The sequence below is a fragment of the Tamandua tetradactyla genome, chromosome 11, assembly GCF_023851605.1.
Source record: "Tamandua tetradactyla isolate mTamTet1 chromosome 11, mTamTet1.pri, whole genome shotgun sequence".
In the NCBI taxonomy this organism is placed as follows: Eukaryota; Metazoa; Chordata; class Mammalia; order Pilosa; family Myrmecophagidae; genus Tamandua; species Tamandua tetradactyla.
In genome coordinates this window covers 56,863,650-56,891,252 of record NC_135337.1, presented here as the reverse complement: position 1 = coordinate 56,891,252, position 27,603 = coordinate 56,863,650, and the positions used below count along the sequence as shown (strand labels likewise).

At 39.6% G+C, this 27,603-nt stretch overlaps 1 pseudogene; it reads right to left on the bottom strand.

Moving 5' to 3' along the window:
* Nucleotides 1-4,251: 4,251 nt before the first annotated feature.
* LOC143649131 (ADP/ATP translocase 3 pseudogene) overlaps nt 4,252-27,603 on the bottom strand; it is a 130,285-nt pseudogene continuing 106,933 nt past the window's right edge.

The following is a 27,603-nucleotide window of genomic DNA, read 5'->3' as shown; positions in this document are numbered from 1 at the left end:
ATGGTATTTGCAAACAAAGTCAAAGAATGATTACTGAATTCAAAGACAGTTTATTGGAGGCAAGCACAAGGTTGAGCAGGGAGTATCTTAGAATCTAAAAATTAAAATTGTAGAGAAAACAACTCTTTATTCCAAGGAAATGTTTTGTTGAAATGCTGGAACTATGTTTACAAGAAGTAAAAAGATGGTCCAATAGACTTTTTTTTTTTTTTTTTCCCAGCATGGGCAGGCACCGGGAATTGAACCTGGGTCTCCAGCATAGCAGGCAAGAACTGTGCCTAGTGAGCCACCATGGCCCACCCATGTCCAATAGACTTTTATAGCATCTCAGGGGTGGTAGATTTCATTCTTCCTCAACCTGCTTCTAAATCCTACCTGCAGAGTAGGAAATGGGTATAATAAGCTGATTGAGCACAAGGACTTTCAGTACTAGGAGCACAGCCCCTCTGATGGAACTGGAGATCTACTGATGAAGATTAACATTTATAAGAAAGGATTGAGTTTCCCTTTCAGATACAAACCAGAACACATGGCTTGTCCAGCACAAATTTAAAATCGGAGCCTTCAAACAATTTTGGAAAATAATTTTCCATCATATAGGGCCAGAAATAACCTCGTCAAAGTGTTGGAGAACTTCTCCCAAGGTCCTTAAGCTCCATGGGAATGATTTGGGTCTGGGGGAAGCAGATTGGTGCCTTGAGTAAACTGATTCCTCTCTTAGCTCTTCTGAGACCCTTGCTGTATCACCACATCCTGGAGATAATGACACTTGCTACCTTGCATTCATTAGTATAATAGCTTTAATTATTTTATTTGCTCCTATAAAAGGTGCTATATAAATGCAAATGATTACCAAGAATGATAATTAACCATCTTCAGCTGCAAACCACTCATGCTTAATGTCCATATGTCAGAGAATGAGAAATGTAAAAAAGCATTATTTAAGAAACTATTCCCTTTTTGCTAAATATGGTGGCAGGCATTCAAATCTGTGCCTTCCTCTGGTTCCATAGCCTAAGTATTTTTTGCTGACTAGGGAGATACTGATATAATTCATCTCTCAGAAGTGTTAAATGCGAGAGTGGCAAGATGCTGCATTAAAGATGGGGGCAAGAGAGGGGGCAGCAAGAGAGGAAAGCAGGGAGTTACTTCTAGGTGGGAAAATGCAGTCTTCAACTGCTGATTGTATTTAATAGAAAGAGATTTATCATGATTTGTACACTGCCAGTAATATACACAAACAGCTTTAGAAGATGAAAAAAAGTGCCAATAGCAGGCCTTGAGCATCTCAGGCTAAATGCAGTTCAGTCTCATATACTGTTTTCTCTCCCCCGACCAGATATTAGGTACTGCTTATTGTCAACACTGATGATCTCAATGAAACCAATAATCGAATCAAATGACAAATGCTTCAGGTCTCTTGATTTAAACCTTGAAGGAAGAGAGAATTTTTGTTGTTAGAGATTTGCTATATTTGCTTAAGTTCATCTTTTCATTCTGTTGTTACATTACAGAAAACAAGATAAATTAAATGAAGGATACAGGTGGCCAGTCTTTATTCCCTTAACAAGTTGATTCCCTTTCATATTCACGGTTGAATTTCATGAGGATTTGATTTTTTACAACGTGAGCTGGAGCTGAGTTTTTGTTTTTCCTGTTAATTGATACATTCCTTTTAGAATCTTAATATTGACGAACATGTGGTGAAGCCCTCTCTTCAGCATATTATTTAAATAGGGCATGATTTATGAATAAGGAATCTTTACCACCAGCCTAGTCCTTACCTTCCTCGTTTTCTTCCTGCTGTTTTTACATTCTTTTGAGCGTTTCTCTTGGACTTGTAAGTGTCACAATGTTATCTGACCTTAAATGCTTGCCGTCTCTCTGTAGCCCATTTCAGCTTTGCAGCTTGACTCTTTCATCTACTTTTTGATCCAAAATCAGGTCTTTCATTTGTTTACAGATAATTTGCTCCTACTGGCTATTTGGGATTTTCAAACGCAAAATGCCAATTGAAGTGAGAAGTTCAGAAGAACTTTGGAATATGAATCATTTAATGTTCTATCCCAGGAGGACACTCTCCAATTCAAGGTGAGAAGGTATAAAAAGGTAGAAAGGCTCTTAAGTTCATAAACTGACTTCTAAATTCTCATGATGTCATTTGCTTTTTAAAAACAAGCAAACATTCTGGTAATCTGAGTTCAAACCAGATCACCCACAACAGAATTAGTACTGAGTTTTTTTATTTATTTATTTATTTTCGCTATTTTTCCAAGCAGACAGGGTACTCGGTATGGAAAACAGGCAAATTGAACCTGCGGCAAGCTAATGTTAACAGTCTTCATATATGCGGGGTAATGTTTCTTTCAAAGCATATATTAAAACAGTCCAGTGAAATCTCAGGAATGGAGTAATTTGGATCCTCAGCAAGTTTTCAGAGTTTGAAATTTTCTTTTTTTTTCCCTTCTCTTTTTCACGCTGGCGCTCCCTTACTTCAACCCCATGGTAGGTGTAAAAGCCTGACTGGCCACTTAACCATCATGCTGGCCGATTTACTACCCTATTTGATTTTTCCTTCCCCAGATCTTTCAAAACTCTTATCCTTGCAAGGACATCTCAACTAAGTGTTAGGAGGAAAGTAATCTGAATAAACTGTCCTTTACCATACTGTTTGTGAAAAATGTACACACAGAGAAAAAAATATCGTTAAAACGAAATTCTATGAGCAATTTGATGGCTACTTAACTGTTTTCTGCCCATGCTGTGCAACAGAATCACAACTTTAATTGTTGTGTAGCATCTTTCCTATAAAAGTTTCATCCACAACAGAAATGACTAATGGATCATCTTATTAAGCTAATTAACATTAGCAATGGAGCGGTGGCTACATGAAACTGTGTTAAGGTTTGTAAAACAAAGTTAAGTGTAGTAGGAAAGAGCACTTTCAATGATATCAATTAGCGATTTCATCTATAGTCAGGGATATAGGGATGACTAACCGAAGGCCAAACATTTGCTATCCCTAATATACTGAACTATGATAAGGAGACCTTTGCTTTAAAGCAGTTTAGCCTATTAAATGAAATAATGCTACAAAAGTACTGTGCATGATGGTTCTGCACTATAGTCGTTCACCAGAATCATCCGATTGTGATTCAGTTTGCTTGTAATGAATACAACCACAAAGCAATAACAATTGCAACAACTTTTCAGAAGATAATGAATTTTCACTGTAGTTAAGACCCCTGGCTTTCCTCATAGTAGGCAATAAATATGTATTTGTTGTTATCACTAATATGGATCATCAACATTTCTTAAATGATGTCCCAGGAATACCAGAAACTTTAAGTGATCTTTTCAAATGCAAATTATGATAAAATGTGTGGGAAATGTGGCATGACCCATTCCCCTCCTAGAAGCGAAAAACCGTATTTTTTATTGAATTTGAGAAGTCCTTTAGTAGGGACATAAACAAATCTATTTCTCAAACTTTTGTGAATCCAGAACTCTACCCCTGAACATTCACTGATGTTCTTTGAAGTAGAATTTGGAGAATACTATTCCTAAAGTGTCAACTTAAGCAAGAAAACATAAAACAAACTATGGAAACTATATAATGGTGTTCTGTACAATTTCCTACTTTGGGAAGTAACTGTACCATTTTACCAGATAAATTCAACTTCAAGTAGTCATTTCCTCCATTACAAAAAAAATAGACAACCAGGAATTTCTTTTATGACCCACCCAATTACCATTCCAGTTCTCTGCACCCTAGCATAACATATTTCTCCACTGTTGTCTTCACGTGCTACCCCAATTCATCTCACATTCTCTCTTTTTTTTTTTCTGAGTGTCTTGCTTACTTATTGTTTTGCAGCAGAATGCCCAACATAGAACATAATTGTAAATATCCAGCTGTGTAAAAGGAGATAATGCTTAAGTACAAATATGTGACATGAATTTTTAAAAAAAGAATAAATACTTCAACACAACTGAAGATCCTACAAGGATTTGGACTCAAGGGTTTCTCCATCTGCATAGCTGAGCTGCCTCTCCCATGGGTCCCCAATCATGGTCATGGTTCCCCACCTCCATTCCCAATAAGCAGTACATGGATGCCTATGGTTCTATGTGATCACAATAAGCCCCTTTTCTAGAGCTTTCCCTGGCCCTCTACAGGTTTGATCTGTCTGGGTGAAAACAATAGGCATTTCTTGAAGGTCAATGGCCGGTAAGGGTTAAGGAAGGATTCTACATATTCTCTTGGTTCTGTTTCCAGTAAGACAGACACACTTTGATGATTTCCTTCAATTCCTCGTTCGGGACCAGCACAGCCATCCACCTGTGCCTCTAAGAACACTGGACCATGCGCCCTTGAAGAAGGTTTTGCCACCTTCATCTCTGAAACCCTTCCCCCAGCCATCGGCAGTCACGGTACACACGCCACCCGCGCCTTGTGCCGGGACTGAATCATCCTAGGCGCCTGCTGGCCTGGAAGCTGTGGGAGAGCGCAGGAGCCACAGCCACCACGGTCCCGGAGGTATCCAGCTCGCCGCGATGTGTATGTTCTTGGGGTCGGGGAGCCTAGCTGTGGCCGTAACGTACACGCCAAAATAGGCTGCCCGGGAGAGACTGAGGCCATGCCCACCGACACTGAAGCCCTGGGACAGGCCTCGGACGCAGTAAGACCTGGTGATTTCACCAGTCTCCCAGGCTTTTGAGTTCTCTTTCTCTTTTTTGAATTCCCAACCTCGGCCGCCAGACTGGGTCCAGGAAAACCCAGTGGGCAGACAAGGCAGAGAGAAGTGGCTCCACCTCCCCATGTGAAGCCAGGTTGCCAGCAAAATATCTCCAGAACTGTGCCAGCTTGTCCACACCGCCCAGAGGCGTCTGCCTGTGCTCAGCCTTGCAGGCCAAACTGAGGGCTTGGGTGGGAAGTAGCGGATGACTTGGCCAAGCTCCCCGCACCCCCCCCCCCCCCCCCCCCCAGAAGGCGAGGATGCCCGGCTCTTGGGAATGCGGACTGCGCGGTCCACCCGGCCCGTGTGCCGCTTGTCGGCGGCGATCTGTTTGCTGGCGTGTTGCATTTGCAGCAGCAGCTTGACCCGCTCGACTGGGCCGCAGCCGTCTTGGGGATGACGGAGGCGATGCAGCCCGAGGGGAAATCCTCGGGAAAGGAGGTGCCTGCTGCGTCCTGGCTGCAGGGCGGGCTGCGGGGCGGCGCGTGGCCCGGAGGAAGCGGAGGGCGGAAGGGTCCAGCCGCTGGCTCAGCGCAGCCGCCTCCCCCACTGACAGGTGCCTGGCCCGTACTAAGTAATCTCAACAAACGCTTTATGAATACATTAGGTAAAACCTATCAATGTGCTTAGGAAAATGGTCTTTTAGAGTCTGCCTTCCTTTGCTATGTCCGTTTGTGATGAACTCTTCTTGAGTTTCATCCTGCTGGAGGCAGTAGAGGTTTCAGTAATCCCTTCGTTGGTGCTGGTGTTGTCTAGCAATCGAAAGCATGGACTGCAGACCTGATGAAAAGTATCACAGCTTCACTGATGTGATACTATGGACATATTACTTAACCTTTCTGTACTTGTTTCCTCGAATTTGAACAAAAGCTAATAATTAGTTCTTCCATAGAGTGATTGTGAAGATTAAATCAGAACAAATGTTATATACTTGGCGCAGTGACTGACACATTGCAAACAATAAATATTAATTCCATCAATAACAGAATTGGAACTTGTAGAGCAGAGCTACACAAATTCTTCAATGTAAGAAGCTTGGTTTCTATTCTTTTCTCTGTGATCTGCATAACAAATCTCTCAGAAATGCCCTCACTAACCTAGAAGCACAATCCTACATGTCAGAGGAAGGAGAGAGCAGAGCCCCACGAGTGGAACAGCTCCAGACACTCAATTATTTCTTTGCTCAAAGTAGCTCTTGTCATTCTCTGCAAAAAATATTTTAGAGCATCTGGAATCTTCTTCAAATTCAAGAGTTATTTGTCAATAAATGCATTTTTAAATATGGAAATACAGCATAAAATAGTTTTTAAAACCAGGGCATATACAATGGGAATTGTGATAGTGTCTGCATTTCTATTTAATTGAAGAAAGGGATGGTATGAGTAAGGAAGGGGCTGTTTTAAGTACACATGATGAAAAGAAGTTTAAAGAATCTTCTCTTTGTTGCACTCTCTCCTGTTTGCAGCCCAAAGCAAAGGGGTTAGTTTATAAGGTTACAGACCAGAAACATTGGGAGTATCCTAAGGGAACAGGCTTCAGTATTAAACGCACAGACATCAGAGCACAAACAGAAGGTATTAACACATGCAGGAAACCCACATTTTGAAGAGGGCATTGGAGGGAGAAAACCTTCTTAGCACCACTGATAATAAATATGACGTTGAAAATGAATATAAAATACTAGAATAAGGAAAGGCTTGGCATTTTGCAAACGATAAGAAGGAAGTTGTAGGCAGACACAAAAGCAAGTAGGGTAAAACAGGGTGCAGTTGGCATAACAAGTGGTTTAGTATGGTTAAAACATTACGTCAGGGAGATGATTTCAATGGATTTTTTTATAAGGTGATTTTTAGATTGTTGCAGAGTCACTGGTTTTCTCCATCCCCTTAAACTTAAAGTTTATTCCAGTTTTCCTTGCTTGATATTTGCTTAAGGGACTATGATGAAAGCTCTGAACAAAAAAATATCATGAAATGTAAAAACTCCATATTAGAAACTGGTGTAGCACGATACCTATGAGCTGAGCTATGAGTTCAGGCAAAAGTAGGTTCAAATTCCAGCTCCATAACTTATTAACTAGATGATCTTGGGTAAGTTAATTAACCACTTTGAACCTAATTTTTCTTTTACATAAAATGGGATTACCTCCTTCAATGTGAGGATTTGACCAAATCAGGTAAGAAAGCATTTAGCTCAACATCTGCCATATAGCTACTGTTTGGTAAGGGTGAGTGATGATGCTGGCAATAGCAATGACTGAAAAGGGACCACAGGTAGATCTTAGGAAAAAAGATTTTGGTTTCAGAAAATGGACAGACTAGACCCAAATTCAGGTAAATAAATACCATTTAGTCCGTAGATTATATTAGGGGGAGAGGAGAAAATCACTACTTCACAGAAGAGAATGTGTTAGGATACTGGGCCTTTTTGCATAACAGAAGGGAGAATTGAAACTTAGAGGAGTGTGTTAACAGCATTCTCCAAAGAAATAGAACTGCCAGAAGACACACGTACACACACAATTTAAGAACTTTATTATATGCCCACACAACCACGGGGTCAGGCAAATTAAAATTCTATAGGACAGACCACAACTTGGAAATACTGAAGAAGATGAAGTTGAATTCCCCAGCAGAAGTGGGGGTTGATAGAGAGGCAAAAATATCTGTGACTTCTGAATGCCTCAGTTTTGCTTTAAAACCTCCTAATGATTGGATGAGGACACTCCCTTCATTGCTAAAGGGAATCTCCTTTGTTGATTGTAGATGCAATCAGCTGTGAATGCAATCAACTGACTCTAGAGGCAAATCCATCTACAAAATACCTTCATATTAATAATCTGTGCCAGTACTTCCTGTACCAAACAAAATAACCTAGTCAAGTTGACACATGAAATTAATCACCAAAAAGAGTAAGATAAGTTAATCTACTTTCAGCCTCTGTACTTTCTGCCTAGTTCACTTGAGTATGCATTGCTCCCATCAGTGGATCAGCTAATGTCAGATCAATGAAATCTATACAAGCTTCATTATGAAACTTTGGAATACCTCAATGCTCTTTTACTTGGGTAAGCTCAATCACAGGGAAATAACCTTATTGGGATGCCAGTGCTAAAAATACATACAGCTAATGGTAGAAATGTATGCATACATGCACACATATCCACTTATGTATCTATATATATATAGATAAAGTTATCTACACATGTAGAATATAGATACATATATGTAATGTTGAACATTACCTGAACCTTAAGCTTCTAGAAAACAAGGGGTTAAGAAATTCCTCCACCCTTTTCTGTTCTGAAAAATGGTTTACTGCAGAAAACATCCTTCCCCATATGACTTAGATAAGGCTCATAAATCCCTCCTTGTTGATCTATGACAAGGCCAGATACAGACCCTCCAAATTCCCATTCGTGTTCTCATAAATGATAAACTGAACTGCTTTGCCCCACCCCGACCAACCAGAACAAAAATTTTGTTAACCTAATTTTGGTTAAGATTCTCTCCGTCCCCCGGCTCACTGAAACTTGGCCTATTCTTTTGAGAATAGACTATCTCTCAGTAAAATATTCTCTGATCTACTATCCAATCAAGCTACCCTCTCATCTCACCTCCCACAGCCAGTTTTTTTTTTTAGCCTTGTTTACTCCTCCCTATAGAATATATCTTTTCTTTTCCTTTTCTATTTTTTTGCCTAGCCTTTGAGCTTGCAGATCTTAAGGTCAAAGCATTCTCTCTATTGCAATAGTCCCTTTTCCCCCTTAAAAAAATATTTTCAAATAAAGTCTCTCCATACTGAGTCTGTATTTGTTCCGTGTTGGACAAAATCAATCTAAGAAGGCTTGCATGTGTCTGTATATTTTTAAAAAATTCTTTTGCGCTTTAATTAAGGTGTTTCTTTTGCAGGAATGTTCCGAACTCCTGGTATTCCATAGTTCAATTGGGCTATCCAGGTCTTATGATGTGTAAAATGGTGTCCAGAACATTTCTGTTCCTCTTTTTTTTCTATAAATTTCCATGCTTCCCTGTGAGACTATGCTTCCCAGGATGCCTTCCCTTGGAAATGTTACGTAAGGCCATCCCTTTTCCTGAATTGTTTATTAAAATCCCTTTTGAAATAGTTGGAAGACTTTTATCTATGCTACTGTCATCCTCCTGGATAAAATATTTTCCTGCTGATCCTCTCAAGCTCCAGAGCAAGACATCTTGCTATTAGATAATATGCCCTGACTCCTAAAATGATTACCTTTTATGCTGGCTCATGGCATAAACTTTGAAAACCGCCAGCTGAGTTGTCATTGTTGTACAGCTGATTCATTGGTTGGTATATAGTGTCTGAGAAGTCTTTGTTCTCCTGGCTTCCCACTGGTTATCAGATTACAGATAAGAATAAAATAAAAGAGTGTAACAACCAGAGCAACACCGGGGTCTCTAATAGTATTAGAGGTTACCTTGTCTTTAAGAGACCATTTGTTATTTTAAATGATTGTATCATCTAAATGTGTCATGCTGGGCAAGTAAACATGTCTATAGACCTGGGCTTTGGAAAGCTTTCTTTCTTATTATGGAGTTCATCTAATTTTTGGCTGTAAGAGATAAAGGTCCTGAGAAATTAAATGTCTGGAATGATCTTTAATCTCAGCAGATAGCTTTTTCTTGGTATGTGTGCTGCCCAATTATAAGGGAAAATATAACTTTCCTTACAGTGCTGTTAAGTGTTGTTTTATTTTTTTTTTTTTTTTTTTTTTTTTTTTTAAAGGAAAGACAGAGAGAAGGAAGGAAGGATAGAAGGAAGGAAGGAAGGAAGAAAGGGAAACATTTTTAAACATTTTCTTGTTTTATTGTATTCTGTTTCTCCGTTTTTTGTTACATGGGCTGGGGCCGGGAATCGAACCGAGGTCCTCCGGCATAGCCGGCAAGCACTTTGCCCGCTGAGCCACCGCGGCCCGCCCCAAGTGTTGTTTTATTTTTAAGGAAAATATTTAATGCTAGCATATTACTTTCTAAAAAAGAGATAATGCTTTCTACTTGCTTAGAGAAAACTTCAGCTATTTTGTCTTTATTTGCTTCCAAAAGGAAGAAAATTGACAGATTGAGACATTCTTTGGAAAACATATAGGGCATTTAGAATCGGTTTTCAGTCCAAGGTACTCAGTCTATCAAAAGATTTGGAAATTAACCTTGATTTATCAACACATTTTCCTGTTTTGAAAACTTCTGAATCCATTATTATTATAATACAAATAAAATTGGCATTTCTTATCAAAGATAATTTCCAGTATCCACACTGCTTCAGTATTAGTCAGAGCTGAGACTTCCTATATGCATACAGTGTTCTATTTAGAGAAATGGTTATATAACTCCTACTTAGCTTCTTCTCTTCTTCACAGTGCAATGGCCAGGCAAGCGGAACAGAGTTAAATACTTTGGAGTTAAAATATCTTTACCGATCCCAGCCATGGGCTACAAATCCTAATGGTTAAGATACAAGGTGTTGGGCAGGCCATGGTGGCTCAGCAGGCAAGAACGCTTGCCTGCCATGCCAGAGGACCCGGCTTCATTTCCCGGTGCCTGCCCATGTTAAAAAAAAAAAGAAAGAAAAAAAGATACAAGGTGTTTGGGTTTGTAAGCTGCCAGAATGCAATATACCAGAAATGAATAGCTTTTATAAAGGGAATTTAGTGAAAGATGCAAGTTTACAATTTAGAGCCTATAAAAATGTCCAAACTAAGGCACCTGGAAAAGATACTTTAATTCAAGGAAGGCCGATGGGTGTGGAACACTTCTGTCAGCTGGGAAGGCATGTGGCTGGCATCTGCTGGCCCCTTGTTCCTGGGCTCCATTGCCTTGCCTTGAGCCTCTGTTCCTGTGGGGGTCCCTCACTTTGCTTCTCTGGGGCTGGCCTCATCTCTTGGCTTCCCTTGGCTCTCTCCAGGTTCTGAGTTGCTTAACATCTCATGGTGCTCTCTGCTGGGCTCCAGTCATCTCCAAACATCTGTGTTTCTGTTCTCCAAGTGTTGGCATCTGTGTCAGCTCTACTCTGAAGTTTCTGTCAGCTCTCTCTCTGTCGGTTCTTCCTTCAAAATGTTTTCTCTTTTAAAGGGTTCCAGTAAACTTAATCAAGACCCACTTTGAATGGGTAGTCACATCTCCATCTAATCAAAAGAGATACCCACAAAGCATATCATATTTCCGTGGTGATGATCTAATAAAAAGTTTCTGTCCTACAATATTGAATTTGGATTAAAAGAAACCACTGCCTCCACAAGATTAAAACATGCTTTTTCTAGGGTATATAATATTTTCAAACTGGTACACAAGGACAGATCATACACACTTGTTTCATGCAACTGCTACTTGGTGAAGGAAGTTGGCCTGCAGATGCAGACTCTAACAAGGAAAACTGAGACAAACCATAAGAAATTATATTCAAATAGGGGTAGGCTAAGATCACCACAGAGAAAATTAGAGTCTGTAATTTCAACTGCCAAGTCAGATCATTTAAGACAAAAATTATTAGCATTAGGCTGAAACACATTCTGATTGGCAGTAAATTTTGAATTGCACTGGGTTTAGGGCCTCCAGCCACGGCTTGTACCTACTCCATTCAGCCCGTGTCACTAGCAGGTAAGATTGTTTGTGCAGGAGTGGTGGAAAAGCACACTTCTTTCTTAAAGGCAGACCAGGAGAGCCCTGCTACCATCAGTTATCTTAGGGCAAAGGTCTGGTCTGATGAGTCACAGGGGAGACGTGCCGGCTGACCCTTCTGATCCATCTTACCGACAGTGTGAAGACCCCATGGCTGGAAGTGTCATAGCTCCTATCTTGTAACCAAAAGTTGTCCAGAGCTCTGACAGCTAACTGTGAGTAGAACAGTAGGGAGCCAGCATGTGAATATTTCAGAAAAGCAGTTTGCACTGAGTAGAGAGAAGGGCAAAACATAAGATAAAGCGAGCTTGGAGGAAAGCATCTCCAGTAAGAAGAGCCCTCCCTTGGGTTTCCTGGTTCCTTTGGGATCAGATTACAGTGCTAAACCATATGTTCTGCTGTTACTATTTTTGCCTTCCGTCTCTCATGTAGATCACTCTTGTTTACTGAATGCCTGACTGTGTACCCAGCATTACATATAATTATTCAAAGACTGTTCTATCAGGTATTATTATTGTCTTATCCCTATTCTACAGAAAGAAATGAGGCACAGGAGATTAAGTAACTTGCCCCAAATCACACAGCTAGTACATATGTATTAGGATTCAAGCCCTATGTACCCAATTCCTGTGTTTTTAACTATGCTGCACAGCTGCCTCATTTTCTCTCTGTTTCTTGTTTTTTTTGTTTGTTTGTTGTTGTTTTTGCTAATCGCATTCATATCCTGAACATTCTCAGATTTGGCTGTCAAGTTGCTGTCCCAGAGTAGTTTTGTCTGGAGCATCCTCACCAAAGGACTTGTCTGGACTGGTGAGTCATTAAGACAAGGGCACCCTTTGGTGACTGGTGCTAATTTATTGAACACAGGGTTCCAGTACAAAGGGGAAATGTTGGAGGATCTTGGCAGAACTAGGGTTTTACAAGCCAACAGCATCAATTGTATGGCCTTGACTGAGTTCCGATTACTCCCAAGCATAAAGCCAGAAGCTTAGAGATGTTTTCTCTCTTGGGTAATTTTTTCCCCCTTTTTGAGGTGGCCCTGTTGCTAGATCTATATTAGGTCTAGGTACATTTTTTTTTGTTTGTTTTTTTGTTTTGCGCATGGGCAGGCTCCAGAAATCGAACCCAGGTCTTTGGCATGGCAGACGAGAATTCTGCCACTGAGCTATTGTTGCCACCCTGTTTGTTTTTATAATATACTTTGAACCTTATTCCAAACAGTAATCTATTAGCAATTAATATGTTTAATAATGATATATTTCCCAGTTTTGGAGGACTTAAGCTAAGATTTTTTTTTTTTTTTTTTTTTTGCATGGGCAGGCACCAGGAATCGAACCCAGGTCTCCGGCATGGCAGGCAAGAATTCTGCCACTGAACCACCGTCACACTGCCCTAGGCTAAGATTTTCATTACATCTATTCCTACATTGCTGTTCCTGACTGGAAGTACATAATTTTCTGATTTTCAACCCTTAAATGATCAATGAGAAGAACCCAATGAGAAGGTAAGAGAGAAGGGTTGAGAGAAGATGGCATCTGTGAAGTGAGTCTCCAGTCATGAATCTAAGCCTATGGTCCCTACTTCTTCTAGTATCACCACCTTAAGGATGCTAAGGGGATACATCCTATACCTAAGGAAGCAGGACTTTGGGTCTTATTGATTTAAAAAAAATATATTCTGGTTGCATTTCATTGATTATCATTGGTTTTCTGAGAACAATGCACTGTACAAAATGGAGAGGTGGACCTAAAAGAATTTTAAGATATAACCCTTGACCCAAGCATTATATAGCACAATTGAGGAAAACAGTGGTAATAGAAAGGGGAAGTTATGAGGTAGGCATAATGTTTAACATGGGTACTTGCAAAAAGCTGCATGCCAGAATTGTGGGGTGGGAGCTCAGAAGAAGGAGAAAATATGTCTTCTCACAAACTATATTCCAAGCACAAGAAGAACTTGTAGTTATGGGTTCCTTTTGAAAGGTGCCATGAATACTTCTTTCCCTACTCAATGTCTTGTAGTCAAGCTGTCTGACTTTCAATTGTACCTTTACATCCTAGTAACCATGTAATACCGTGCAAGTTACTCTTGCTGTGCATCTATCTCCTTTTCCATAAAATAACTATCACTAATAATAAATACCTCATATATTAAGTGTGAGGAATAAATTCAACAGTTCATATAAAGCATTCACCACAGAACTTGACACATGGGAGGGTCACCAAGTAATGCTATGGCAGACAGAACCCCAGCTGAGTTGCGTGGTACTGTATCCAGATAAATGCTCTCTTTACAGCCTTCCTTGAACCACGGGTAGCCACATGGCCCAGCTCTAACCAATTTGTGAGAAGTGGAAGTCTTCTGGGTTTTTCTGGGACAGTTTTCCTTTTTTTATTAAAAGATGCATCTCCATAGCAACACCCCTTTTCCCATGTTTCCTAATGGCAGGAGCTGAGGTCACCATTCGTGACCAAAAGCAGCAAGTGAAGAGTAAGAAAAGAATTGCAATGAGACTAGCACTAGCACCCAACATGATCACCCTACTAAACCAAAACCAGCAGCCACCTAGCTCTAGATTTCTTTTTCTGTAAGAAAATACTCCCTATTTTTGATTGTTGTTATATTGCCTTTGCAGGAGGGTATTCTGTTATTTGCAGCTGCGATCATTCCTCATAGAATTATATAACATGAATACTTTTATCTAGAGCTAGATATTTTTTGTTTAACCTTTATTAAAATCCAGAGGTGAGGTATTATTATCTGTAGCTTTTTCAGTAAGACTTAAAATAAATGAGGGCATGCCAATAAAAATTAACATTTCAAATATTAAAATAATAGTAATGACAGTAATATAATTATTGAATTATAATAAAATAAAAATAGTAATGTAAAAATAGATGATGGCTATTGAGTGTTTCTAAAGGGCCATTTGTATTATATTTGTTAAGTGTTCAAAACAACACTATGCATTTCCCAGTGCCTGCACATGTGAAGAAAAAAACAAAGCAAAAAAATACAACACTATGCAAGAGATATTGTAACCATCTCCATTTCATGGATGAAGAAATGGAGGCACAGAAAAGTGAATAACTTGCCCAAAGTCATGGAATTGAGAGTCAAATGCAGATCTATCTGAACATGACATTTATAAGCTTAATTACTTAACTCACCTTGCCTGCCTTCCAGCACTTCTAAAATGATTTTTCTCTCTTCCAGGTCTTTGCACATACTGTTCTTTATGGCAGGAACAATTTTCTTCCCTCTATCTTTTCTTGGCTAAATCTTATTCATGGCTCATGCCTCAGTTTAAATGCATCTTCTTCTTGGAAGCTTTCTCTGACACTCCCTCCCCTCTCTATCATTCCATCACCTCTTGCATTTAATCCTATCATGGCACTTAGTCCACTCTCCTGCATTTTGAATTTATTTTTCTAGCTAACCGAGCAGAATACTGTCTTACTGATCACTTGTTCTGTGCTTTGTTCACCAAATTGTTCATAAGATTTGGCTTATAAGTAGACTTTCATTTACAAGGTATCAGAGGTGACTGAACGTCAGTTTTGGTTTGGATGCTGGAGGATACTTTAGTTTGTATGGAGCCCGGGAAAGAAGAAGCCAGCTGGTTTGAGGAGAGAATGTTAAGCTCAATTCTAGGCTACCTAACAGGACCTGCATGCTGGTCAGTTCGTGGCGTGCCGGTGAAATCATGTTCACTGTTGGGCATTTACTGCAATTGTCTCTAAGAGAGCTACTTAGTCCATAGCCGAAAAAAAACTGAAAAGGAAAATGCTGTGATGAAAAGGTGGCAATGTGTGTCTCTGGAAGGCAAGCCTAGACATGTGGTGGGAGTTAAAGAAATGTAGAATTACAAAAAAGAAACCCTCCCACGGATGTCTAAAAATGATGTTCCTAGCAGCTTTAGGTATCACAGTTGTGCAGGCAGAAAAGTATTTGATTAACTCACTGGCATTATCTCCGAGGTGTGGGTGACTTGGAAATCTGCATGCAAAATATTCCTTTCAGATAAGCTACTGGGCATTGTTCTACATATGCTGCTTCGAGGCTCTTCAGCTCACACTGTACATGACTGAAGTTATACATTTTAAAAATTGTCCCTCTCAAGGTTAAAATAGCTGTGCTGTGGCCACTTTGTGCCTTGCATTTATGAGCAAGATAATGAGATTTAAAGTTGAATTGAAATAGAGTTTCTAAATGTACCAGAATGGGCGGCATATTCTACCTCACCCTATTCATTCTCTCTGCCCTGCTTTCTCTGGAATGTTTTCAGATCGTGCTTTCTCATCTGCATTTTTCCTCCTGTATTCAGGTACACAGTGAATCAGAGTTGGATGATTTAGTGGCAGGGTTAGTCAGGGTATGTTATGGAAGTTTTCAGGGGCCACATAAGGAAGATTTCCAGAAGTAACAGGTGAGGAACTGGTTCACCCAATATCCTCTCCACTGTACCTATCATCCTGTCCCTGAGGCAACGCTATAAACAGCAAGTTTGAGAAGCAGAAACTTCAGCAGCAGGAAACCTTAGTTTCCAAAAGCAGCCAAGTATTACTGTGTCTTTATATGAGTCCATTGACATAACATTGATTTAGTTTCTCTATCTGGTTTAGTAGTAACAATAAATGACATTTTTAGAGCACAGGAATACACAATACTTTTTATTTCTTTGTCAAATTTCAGCTAAATGGTAATGGGTGCCAGGATTAATTTGCTGGTAATAAATTTGAAGCTGCGCAATGGTTAGTAGAAAATTATACTCTAATCCAGGATGGGTAAACTTTTCTGCATCGGACTAGATGGTAAATATTTTGGGTCATATGGTCTCTGTAGCAACTGCTCAACTCTATACTGAAAGCAGCCAAGACAATATGTAAATGGATGAACATGGATATGCTCCAATAAAACTAGTTTTTATGAAACAGGCTTTGGGCAGCCATAGGTTGTTGGCCTCTACAGAGGGGACAGAGGAGAATCAGTGACATGGACATCAGCCATTTCCTGTTCCTGATGCAGTGATTTATAGCATCCAAACATTTTCACTTTTACAGCCTCTTTATAGTTCTTACCAAAAAATGTGTAAAGAAGCTCAGCAGAAGGTATCTTTGGATGATGGTGTCTTCTGGTTGACAACACAAGTTTTAGGAGAGTTCTGGCTTAGAATCCAACTCTGTCACTTACAAGCTACATGCACTCAGGCAGGCTACTACTTTCTTAGTGCTTCAGTCACCTAATCTGTTAAATGGGGGTAATGATAATATCTACCTCAAATACAAAGGGTTCTTTAACGGATGTTCTCAATAAATGTCAAGTATTATTATTTTCTTCCCTAATTCTAACTGTAAAGTAAAGCTAACCTAATATGGCATTTGTGAGTATAAAAGTGAGATAGCGTATGTAAAGCTCATAGCCCATGCTTAGGGCATAGTAATGTTTAACATTAACGATTACTCACATTTCCATTTTACCAATGAAGGAAGTTTGAAATGACCAAATAATTGTGCTAATGCTTTACAGTGAAATACTACTCAAACCTAGGCCTTGGTACTCCAAAGATCACATGATGCCCACTAAAAATGAACAAATGTGAATTAAAATCCCCTGAAAAGGTACAAAGTGACACTCATGTAGAAACATTCATTAGCAGTGATAGTGTATAGACAAACCCTAATCTCTTATTTGTTTTATTTGTTGATTATTTGATCTATTTATTTTTAGTCACATATTTCTGTGAAATACTCCTTGATTTGAGAGTTATTTTTTTTATAGTCTAGTTAGGGGACAGCTTGATAACATTTAGGATTAAGAGATTTTACGTTGCCTTTTCCACTGGGTATATTTCATTTTCAACCTCAGCTAAGTAGAGAAAACTGTAGAAAGATAAACCAAAGTGGGGGAGGTTGGAGTTCTGTGACTTGTATGACTCAGAAAGGTGAGCTGTACCAATTAGATCACCCGATCCCTTCTCTCTCTCTGTCTCTCTCTTTTCTGTCTTTTTCTTCCTTTCTTTGGAATTTGAACTAGGATACTCAGAAGGAAATCAAGTTGGGCTATGGGAGAGGGCCATTTATCCTTATGAAATATTGGTAAACAGAAAAATATCCAGTAGAGAGAAACAGGATGATTTAGATGGGCAGATAGAAGGAGCACCATTCCTAGTCAATCTACTCCACTGGTTCAACTCTACTCCAATTTCTAGCTCCTGGATCTGTAGGAGAATCTATTAAGAAACTTTATACTACCAGGAGCTCCAGTTTAATTAAACTATCTTTGTGAGCTTCTGATCCTTGCATTTACGAGCAAATTGAACTGTGGCTGATATAGTGATATCCCAGAGGCATCGTCACTGGGACAGACATTTGAATTCTTTTGTATCTTTGCTACTTCACTTGCAGCGGGGAAGAAGAAAATAAAAACTCATACCTTCAAGTCTTGTTATACAGATTAGCTTAAAGCTTATATGAAAAGGCCTCAGTAATATAACTACATATTGAGTGCTGACTCACTGCCAGCAAAAGTTCCTGAAAACAGGTACATATGTGACTGCTTTTATTCCCCCTCAAGTTGTAGTTTAGATGATTTTCTGCCTCATTTCACTTTTATAATTATACTAAATATTACTGCATATTGTGTGTAACTAAATAATAATTAAGTGTAAGGGTATTTCAAGTACTGTTTTAGTTCTCATTGAGTTTCAAGTGAGCCTACTTGAAGGGTTGACTCAATCAATCAGGAGACCTTGAAGTCTTGCCTGCTTAATAATTCAAGTCATTTAGAGTTACCTCATCCATCTGTCAGCATCTCTTGGATTTTTATAAGGCAATTGATCCCCTGTCTTTACCTAGTCCTTAATTTACTTTCAGCCCGCCCCTTCTTAACATGTTCATATTCAAAGCTTTCACTGTTAGTTTTCCCACTTCCAACCTTTCCTTCTCCTGAATGATGTCATAATTCTAGGGAAGCAACAAGTAGTTGCTCTCCACTTACTGCATATGGAACTTGGTGCTGTTAGTCTATGGATGCTGCTCATTTGATGGAAAAAAAAGTCTCGTCTCCCAAATACAGGTTGATGCTTTACTAAGTGATATGGTCACCATTTTACAATTTGAGAAAGAAATGGTTAGACACAATGTATTTGTTGACATTTTGCTCAAAGACGTAATGGATTGGAAGGATGGTCAGGTAGCAAGTTCCAGGGGTGGCACAGTTGGAGGGCAGCAGCAAAGACTCAAGTGATGGTATTAGGAGGCAGGTTGTAAAGCATTGAATTCCTTTTTTTCATAGGTTCTTTTGTTTCAGTTACAATATGGCCATTACCAGAAGAATAAAGAGAAACCTCAAAAAGCAGTTCAAACTCAATATTTATGTAGCACTTATATGCCAGAGATTATACAGGTTATTAGTGATACATCAAATGAATAAGGAAATAAGTATCCCTAAGTATCCTGATCTCAATTCTAAAGAGACTGCCAGACAAGTAAGCCACCAATTATTGTGCAGTGTGCTAAGTGCTATAAAAGCAGATATGTACAGAAGGCTGTGTGATTTCAGGGGCAGAAACAATTATTTCTCCTGTGAAAGGTGACAGGGTAGAGAAAGCTTCAGAAAAATGACACATGGAGAGTTTTGAAGAGGAAATAGAAATTTGTCAAGAGCAGAAGGGAAAAAGTATTTCAGGCAGAAAGCATAGGCTGAGCAAAGGAGGGCTGATGGGGAAAGAGAGAGAGATGCCTAAGAGAACTACTGGGAAGCTTCTGAGCCAGTTGCTTGGTAACCAGTCTGGAGGCTGTAACTGAATCACTCAAATATTCTTGCCTGCCCTTCTTCTTTCCCCACCCGCATAAGGGTGAGCATTTTGCATGGAGTCCAGTTCTAAATCAGCACCTGATATGGGTATCAGTGATTGCAGAGCAAGTTATCTCAAAGGCATCTCTTCCGAAACTCAGGAGCAAGTTCTTATCACCCCTCCTTGGGGCACTTACACAGCTCCCTGACGCATTCAAGCTGGCTCCAGGACAAGCAAGCTGCCATTGACTCAACTGAAATTCACTTTTGCAAATTATAACCTAGTACCAGAAGGAGAAGTCAAACTTAACAGAGAAGAGGAATGAGGGGGAATAGGCCCAGGAAAAGACAGGGATGAGCATTTTTCATATATTAAAAAAAAAAAAAAGTTAAATGCTTTCAAACAAAGGTCCTTTTCTGCACTTTCAACACTAAAAGGCAATAGAATAAGAAATTTGTTAAGATCCCATGTGTTTGCTCGATGAAGCTTCTCTTCCCTCGATTTGAGAACAAATCAATAAAATATGGAGAGATGTACTTGAGATAACAGGAACAAAAGAACTTACAGTAGGTGCTGTACCCTATAGCATGACTGTGTCTGTCTGATTCTAGCCAAAACAATCTCCTACTCTCTTTCAGAGTAGGGTGGAGATTCTGGTCATGACTCACACAGGGGAATGACTGGGAGAAGGGGGTAGACCAGCATGGCATTTCGGGCTTGGTGGTACCTGGTATGCCCTTGAAAGCCCAGGCAATTGTGGGGGCTGTCTTCCCCCATCTGCCTCCATTTGTTTTCACTTTTCTCCACCACTTTTTCTCTCCACCCCCACAAGCACATGCACACATTGGAGAGAAGAGGCTATTTCTGGCTTGCTAGCAAAGACAGAAATCACACCCAGATGCAGAAAAGCTAGGAGATGATACTGCTGCGAGACCAGATCACAGTTCTGAACAGCTGAGTTGAGAGGAGGACCCTTCAGAGAGAATGAGAACTGTGGGTTACATTTGGTTCTTCCCTTTTGATGGAGTTCTTTTGCTTCAATGGTTAAAATTCTTCTGCATTTCTTCCATTAGCACATTTGGCGACACTTTCTGAAAGCACAAATGACAGGGTGGGCTCCATCAAACCAAATTCCTTCCTTACAATCCATTTGAATGTTTCATGTGTATTTCCTTAACTTCCAGGAAGCATGGCATTACCCAGCTAACGTATGGGGGCCTGGTTGTGTTCTATTCTTTTTTGATTCATATAGTGGGGAGGAAATGAATCACACTTGATTAAGGGGTTGATGCCACCTACTCATGCAAATTATGTGTGTGGCTGGGAGCAGGATAAAGTAGAATGCCATAGGGTGGGCAAAGTTCCTTGAGTGTTGACTTTGTAGACCATCTCGATCCATGAGTTACTGGGTCTGCAGCCAACTCTCCAGAAAAGTGGGGTTTTTGTGTGTGTCTCAGCTTCTAAACTCCAGTTCATCATAGAATATCAAACTGTAATATCTATGTGATTCTTTTTGCCTCTGTGTGCAAAGAAAAAGACTGTTTGGATGCCAAATCAGACTGCCAGGACCAATTATGATAATAACAAATAGTTTATTATTTGTTTTGTGCTTGGCACTGTTGTTAGGTGCATCTCCTCATTTAGTCATCCCAATATCTCCTAAGTGGTAATTTATAATCTCTACTATAATACTCTCAGGAGGTTAAATTAGTAAATTTGGGTACTGCAATTCAACCACAGGTCTGCTTACCTCCAAAAACTTGTGCTATTTTATTGCCTCCCTAAACTGATTTTAGAATTGCACTATGAAACCCACGATGTTTTTAAAGCACTCCTATAAAATATAAAATGTTGAGAGAGAATATGTTATTCATAATGTATGACAAGCCAGAAATTTAAAATGCTTCAATATATGCACTCAATTTAGCACATAATTTTATATTCTCAGAAATTGTTCTGTTTCTTTGATGTAAATCAATCTTTGAGGGCATATTCCTTCTTATACTTTCCTTTATCTCCCCTCCGGTGCCTAACATAGTGTAAGAAATCCAAATACAGCAAACGAAAAGAAGAAAAGACAACACAGTATTTGTATGCCCAACACAGGGTTAGGTATTTTTACCTGGTTCCTATGGAATCACCTTTCGTGTGAGGATTTGATTCTAAGTCAGCACACATGGTGATTATTTATTACTCTTTTCCCAAGCATCAAGCTACCTTTCTAACACACTCCCTAATTTCTCAGCAATGTAGAATTTTGACGGGATTGTTCTGGCTTTGCTAGCAAGCCAGAAATAGCCTCTTCTCTCCAATGTGTGCATGTGCTTGTGGGGGTGGAGAGAAAAAGTGGTGGAGAAAAGTGAAAACAAATGAAGGCAGATAGGGGAAGCAGCCCCCACAATTGCCTGGGCTTTCAAGGGCATACCAGGTACCACCAATAAAGCTCCAGGATAGGCCCTGATTGACTTCAATGTGTCAGTGAGTCCCATCTCCTTGGCTGTAGTTATTGATTCAGGGATGTCATATGATCCAAGCAAAACTAATCAAGATGCAAGTTCTGGTCTTTGGTCTGGGCTATAAGAAAAGTAGATTTTCTGTTTCCTGAGGAGTTTGAAAGGAAAAATTTATAGGCCCCTATATCTACAAAAGCCTTTTGTGAACCAAGAAACAAGAATCTTTGTATAAAATCACCCAACACTCTGCAATCACCAGTGCAGAGTTGTGAAATGGTGAGAAGACCTGTGTCCTACTGGGGCCCAGGGCTAGGAACCAATAAATTTACTTCATTATTTAAACCAGTTTGAGTAGGATTTTCTATTCCTTACAACATAATGCGTCCTACCTGATTCTCCAGGGAATGAAATCTCCTGTGTCATCATTTTAGAAATAGTCATAATATCTCACAGTAAATCTGGTGCAATCAGTTGGGTTTTTTTCCTTCATCCTTGAAACAGGTTGCTGCTTCTTGGGCTGGACAACAAGTGAAGTGATTGACTTTCATTTCAGGTCCATATTAGGAAAATATTCTTTAAATTCTAGAATTTCACCCAGTGTTGTGAGATGCTCAAAATATTTGAGGCAAGTGGGAACAAAGACCTTTCCAGGAGATAACATACATTCTTATGTTTGCTCTAGGACATTTGGTCATTGAGTGGAAATCAGGTAATACCACTCACACTATCTAAAATGCTCTCCCCCTCTCTCCCCATCTCCCTTTCTCTCTTCCGAAGTACGTGTATTTGACATTGCACAGGTAAAATAAATACACATAGGATATGACTCCATGGTATTATCTCATTTTGTATTTACAACATCATCTTAAAGAAGGAGTCAGTATTTCAACATTTTGCAAATGAGGGCTTGACACCGAGGAAAATTTAGCACCTCCTTCAACGTCATAAAAACCACAACTAAAGCCAGGATTTATAGCCAGGCCTGTCATACACAGGCAACATGACAGGGGATCAATAAATCCTTTTTTGATTGATAGAGAACCTTATTGGACTTCAATTTAATGAAAGTTTTAAATATGGCAACAAATTGCTCAGGAATCAATAAAGCCTTATTCAATAATGTGATATTCAAGTCTTGGCCTATTTTCCTGACTGTTATAGTTTTGACTGGATGTTTAGTTTTAGATTTTTGGAAATCTCTAAATTACAGAGTGCTTGGAGGGGGTCATATAAGTAGCATGTTTCCTAAGTAGTTCTATAGACTGACAATTTCCTATGAAGCAAGGAAGTCACATAATGTAATATGGCAAAAAAGAGTTATTGGAATTAGAGAATACTATTATAATTACCTACTGACAGAAAAGTACTAGAAATAGAGTACATCACCCTTAACCTCAAAGATCAAACTACTGTTTTCCTCAATCCAGAAATGTTATAGATGTGGAGTAGAGAGATACTATTTTAGTTTGCTAATCATGCCAGAATGTAATATACTAGAAATGGAATGGCTTGTACAAAGGGAATTTATTAAGTTACAAACTTACAGTTCTAAGGCTTTAAAAATGTCAAACTAAGCCTTCCACATAAAGGTATCTTGACTCTGAAGAAAGTCCAAATGGCGTCTGGGATTTCTTTGTCAGCTGGAAAGGCACATGGCTGGGGTCTGAGGTCCTGGCTCCTGGTTTGTTTCTTTATGCTTCTGATTTCAGTGGCTTCCCCTCTAAGTGCCTGTGGGCCATTTAATTAGATTCTCCTGGGCAAAACTTTGGGGTCTCGCTTGCTTAGCATCTCGTAGGAAGGCACATGATAACATGGGCTGGGCTTCCTTCCCTGCTTCTGGTTTTAAATGGCTCTTGCAGATCCTGTTGTTCCTTCTGGCATTTTCCTCTACATCTCCAAACGTCTGCATCTGCATTTGCTTCAGTTCTCCAAGCATCTCTAAATGTCTGAGCTTCCCCTGTGCTTTTCCAAAATGTCTCTCTTTTAAAGGACTCCAGTAAACTAATCAAGACTCACCTTGAACGGGCAGGGCCAAATAGCCATCTAATCAAAAGGTCATACCCACAATTAGGTGGTTCTTCTCTCCATGGAAACAACCTAATCAAGAGGTTCCAACGTAAACAATAGGTCTGGCCCCACGAGATTGAAAGAATATGGCTTTTCTGGGGGTACATAACAATTTCAAACTAGAACAGATACATTCAAAGTTTGTGAGGCCAAGTGTTTTTACCTACCTCCATCCCCAAAGATTGTGTATTCTCTTTTGTATACAGGAGAGCAATAGCAGGGAGGAAAGGAGCCGGGTTTTGTTTCTGTATCTTATAGCCACACCTATAGGTCATGCACCTCATGTTTTCCTTACTGGCAGAGGGCAAACTATCATTTATTGAGGGCCTGTATTATATAGTTCTCTTTCCTAAGGTAACATCATTTAGCTTAATCCTGTCAACATCTTTCAAAGATAGATTTCCATTTTGCAGAGAAAAACATTTGGAAAAGCTAAACAGGATTGCCCTAATTAATAGAACATTTCAGGAAATCTAAGTCTCCAGATGACCAAATCCAAAACCACACGAGGCCACATATTTTTGAACCCTCCTGGTATCAAAAGTGATCCTCAAACAGATGTCTAAAATTTCCTTTGAATCTATACTTTGAAGTTTAGAGGAGATTTTCAATTTGTTTGCTTGTTAAAGAAGTTAGTTCTCAGGCTCTGATAGAACTGGGACTTTACACTTCACCCCCTGTCCTCAACATTGAATATAATTTATAGCCTAAATATTGGGTGCCAAAATAAATTGAGAATGAGTCCAAAATGACTGAAATTAAACATTTTGAGATAGTTTGGTATCAGACAGTTCTGGGTCTTTTTACTAGGTCGTATTTATTTCTCACTGTATGATCTTTGGAAGGTTACCTAACCACGCTGAGTCTCAATTTTTTTCCCATCTATAAAGTGGAGAGAAAATCTTTTACAAGATGGTTATATAATTAGTGCATGTATAACACCTGTTACATAGCTTTCTTTCAATCCTCTGTGCCCAGGCTCCTTTCATGATTATGACTGGTGGTCTAGTTTGTTAGCTGCCAGAATGCAGCACACCAGAGATGGATTGGCTTTTAATAAGAGGGGATTTATTTCATTAGTGCTTCAGAGGAAAGGCAGATAACTTTCAACTGAGATTCTTTCTTACGTGGGAAGGCACAGGATGGTCTCTGCTGGCCTTCTCTCCAGGCTTCTGGGTTCCAACAACTTTCCCCAGGGTGATTTCTTTCTGCATCCCCAAAGGCCTCGGCTAAGCTGAGAATGCTGAGATGAGGTATGCTGAGCTGCTTGGGCTGTGCTACATTGAGTCTCTCATTTAAGCACCAGCCAATTAACTCAAACATTATTCAGTGCAGCAGGCATGCCTCCTGGCCAACTGCGGATGTAATCAACAACAGATGAGGTTCACATGCCATCGGCTCATGCCCACAGCAATAGAACTAAGCACCCTCACTTAACCAAGTTGACAACTGAATCTAACTAACACAACTGGTAAAATAAATAGGGATTAAGTCATCATTAGGCAAGTACTCTTTGCACATCTGAAACGTTTCAGTTTCTGCACTTTATCTTGAATCACCATCTGTCTTAGTTTCCCAGCTACTATGACAAATAATACACAGTGACTTGCCTTAAACAGCAGAAATTTATTGGCTCATGGTTTTGAGGCTAGATGAAATCGAAAAATCAAGGTGTCACCAAGATGATGCTTTCTCCCCAAAGTCTGTAACATTCTCATGCTGGCTACCAGCGATTATTGGGGTTCGTTGGCTTGTAGCCTGCCTCATGTCACATGACAATGTTTTCTCTTTTTTTCTTCAGCTTTTGGCTCCTCCCTGTGGTTTTCTTTCTCCCTAAATTCTAGTTTCTTTCTCCTTATAAACTTCCCGAAATCTGGATTAAGATACAACCTCATTCAGTTGGGCCACATCTTAAATGAAAAAATTTTTAAAATATATCTTCAAGAGATCTCATTTATAATGAGTTCATACTCACAAGAATGTGGATTAAGAAAATACCTAAGTTGGGGTACATAACTCAACTCACCACACCATTCTAGTCGAGAGCCAATATCCGGTTGCCTTTTAATACATTCAACAGCTTGTTGGCTTCAATTTCTCCTAGTGGTTCTCAATCCTGACTGCACATCAGAATAGCTGATGGAATAGTTTTATAAAATCCACATCGTCTAGACAGGATTCTGACCCTGATTCATGGAGGTTCTGGTTCAGTAAGCTGGGGATCGGTGGAGAAGTCCATTAATAGGTACAGTTTAAAAGCCCCACAGGAGAGTGTGCTGCATGTGTCAGTTTGAGAATTTCTACAGTTTCGATCACATGTTCTAGCATATCAGTGCTAACTACTCTTGGAAACAGGTGGAACAGTAGCATTCCCAGAAGGTCAACTAGACTGAGCTCTCCATCTGCATCAGTAATACCTGAATGCTTGTTTGCAAATGCAGCTTCCTGGGCCCAACCACCCTGGATCAGAATCTTTGTGGATGTGGTCCCAGTAATTTGTATTTAACAAGTTTCCCCAGTGACACGCATGTACACTGAAGTTTGAAAAATATTGCCAGAGAGATTTTAGGCCACAGAGACGCTGAAGACAGACCTGATAGTAAGGCACAGACATGCATATGCTTCTGTGAGAAATAACTGTGAGGCAAAACAACTTTAAAAAAGTATTACGGTAACATTTATATAACATAAAATTGCCACTTTAATCATATTTAAGTGTACAGTTCAGTGGCATTAATTATACTTACAATGTTACACCACCATCACTACCGTCCATTGCCAAAACGTTCCCATCAGCCCAAACAGAAACTTTGTACCCAGCAAGCAATCACTCCTCTGCCTCCCCTTCCTCTAGCCACTTGTAATTTCTAATCTACTTTCTCTGTCTGTGAATTTGTTTATTCTAGGTATGTAACAAAATTAGACTCATATAATATTTGTCCTTTGGTGTTTTACTTATTTGCCTTAAGAAAATGTTTTTAAGGTTCATCCACATTGTAGCATGTATCAGAATTTCATTCTTTTTCCTGGCTGAATATTTCATTGTATGTGGCTGCAAATATGGATACATCATATGCGCTGGTTTGAAAGGATGTAAGTCCTCTAGAAAAGCCATGTTTTAATCTAAATCCCATTTCATAAAGGCAGAATAATCCCTACTCAATACTATATGTTTGAATCTGTAATTAGATCATCTCCCTGGAGATGTGATTTAATAAAGAGTGGTTGTTAAACTGGATTAGGTGACAACATGCCTTCACCCATTTGGATGGGTCTTGATAAGTTTCTGGAGTCCTATAAAAGAGGAAACATTTTGGAGAATGAAAGAGATTCAGAGAGAGCAGAGAATGTTGCAGCACCATGAAGCAGAGAGTCTATGAGTCCAGGTTACTACCTTTGGAGATGAAGGAGGAAAATGCCTCCCAGGGAGCTTCATGAAACCAGAATCCAGGAGAGAAAGCTAGCAGATGACACTGTGTTCTCCATGTGCCTTTCTAGCTGAGAGAGAGAGAGAAGCCCTGACTGTGTTTGCCATGTGCCTTTTCACTAGAGAGAAACCCTGAACTTCATCGGCCTTCTTGAACAAAGGTATCTTTCCCTGGATGCCTTAGATTGGACATTTCTATAACTTGTTTTAACTGGGACATTTTCTCGGCCTTAGAACTGTAAACTAGTGGCTTTTTAAAAGCCATTCTGTTTCTGGTATATTGCATTCCGGCAGCTAGCAAATGAGAACACCATATTTTGTTCATCCATTCATCTGATGTTAGACACTTGGTTGTTTCCATCATTGGTTATTGTGAGTATTGATGCTATGAACACTGGTATACAAATATCTGTTTGAGTCCTTGTTTTTTAATTATTTGGGGTACATATTAGGAGTGAATTAGACA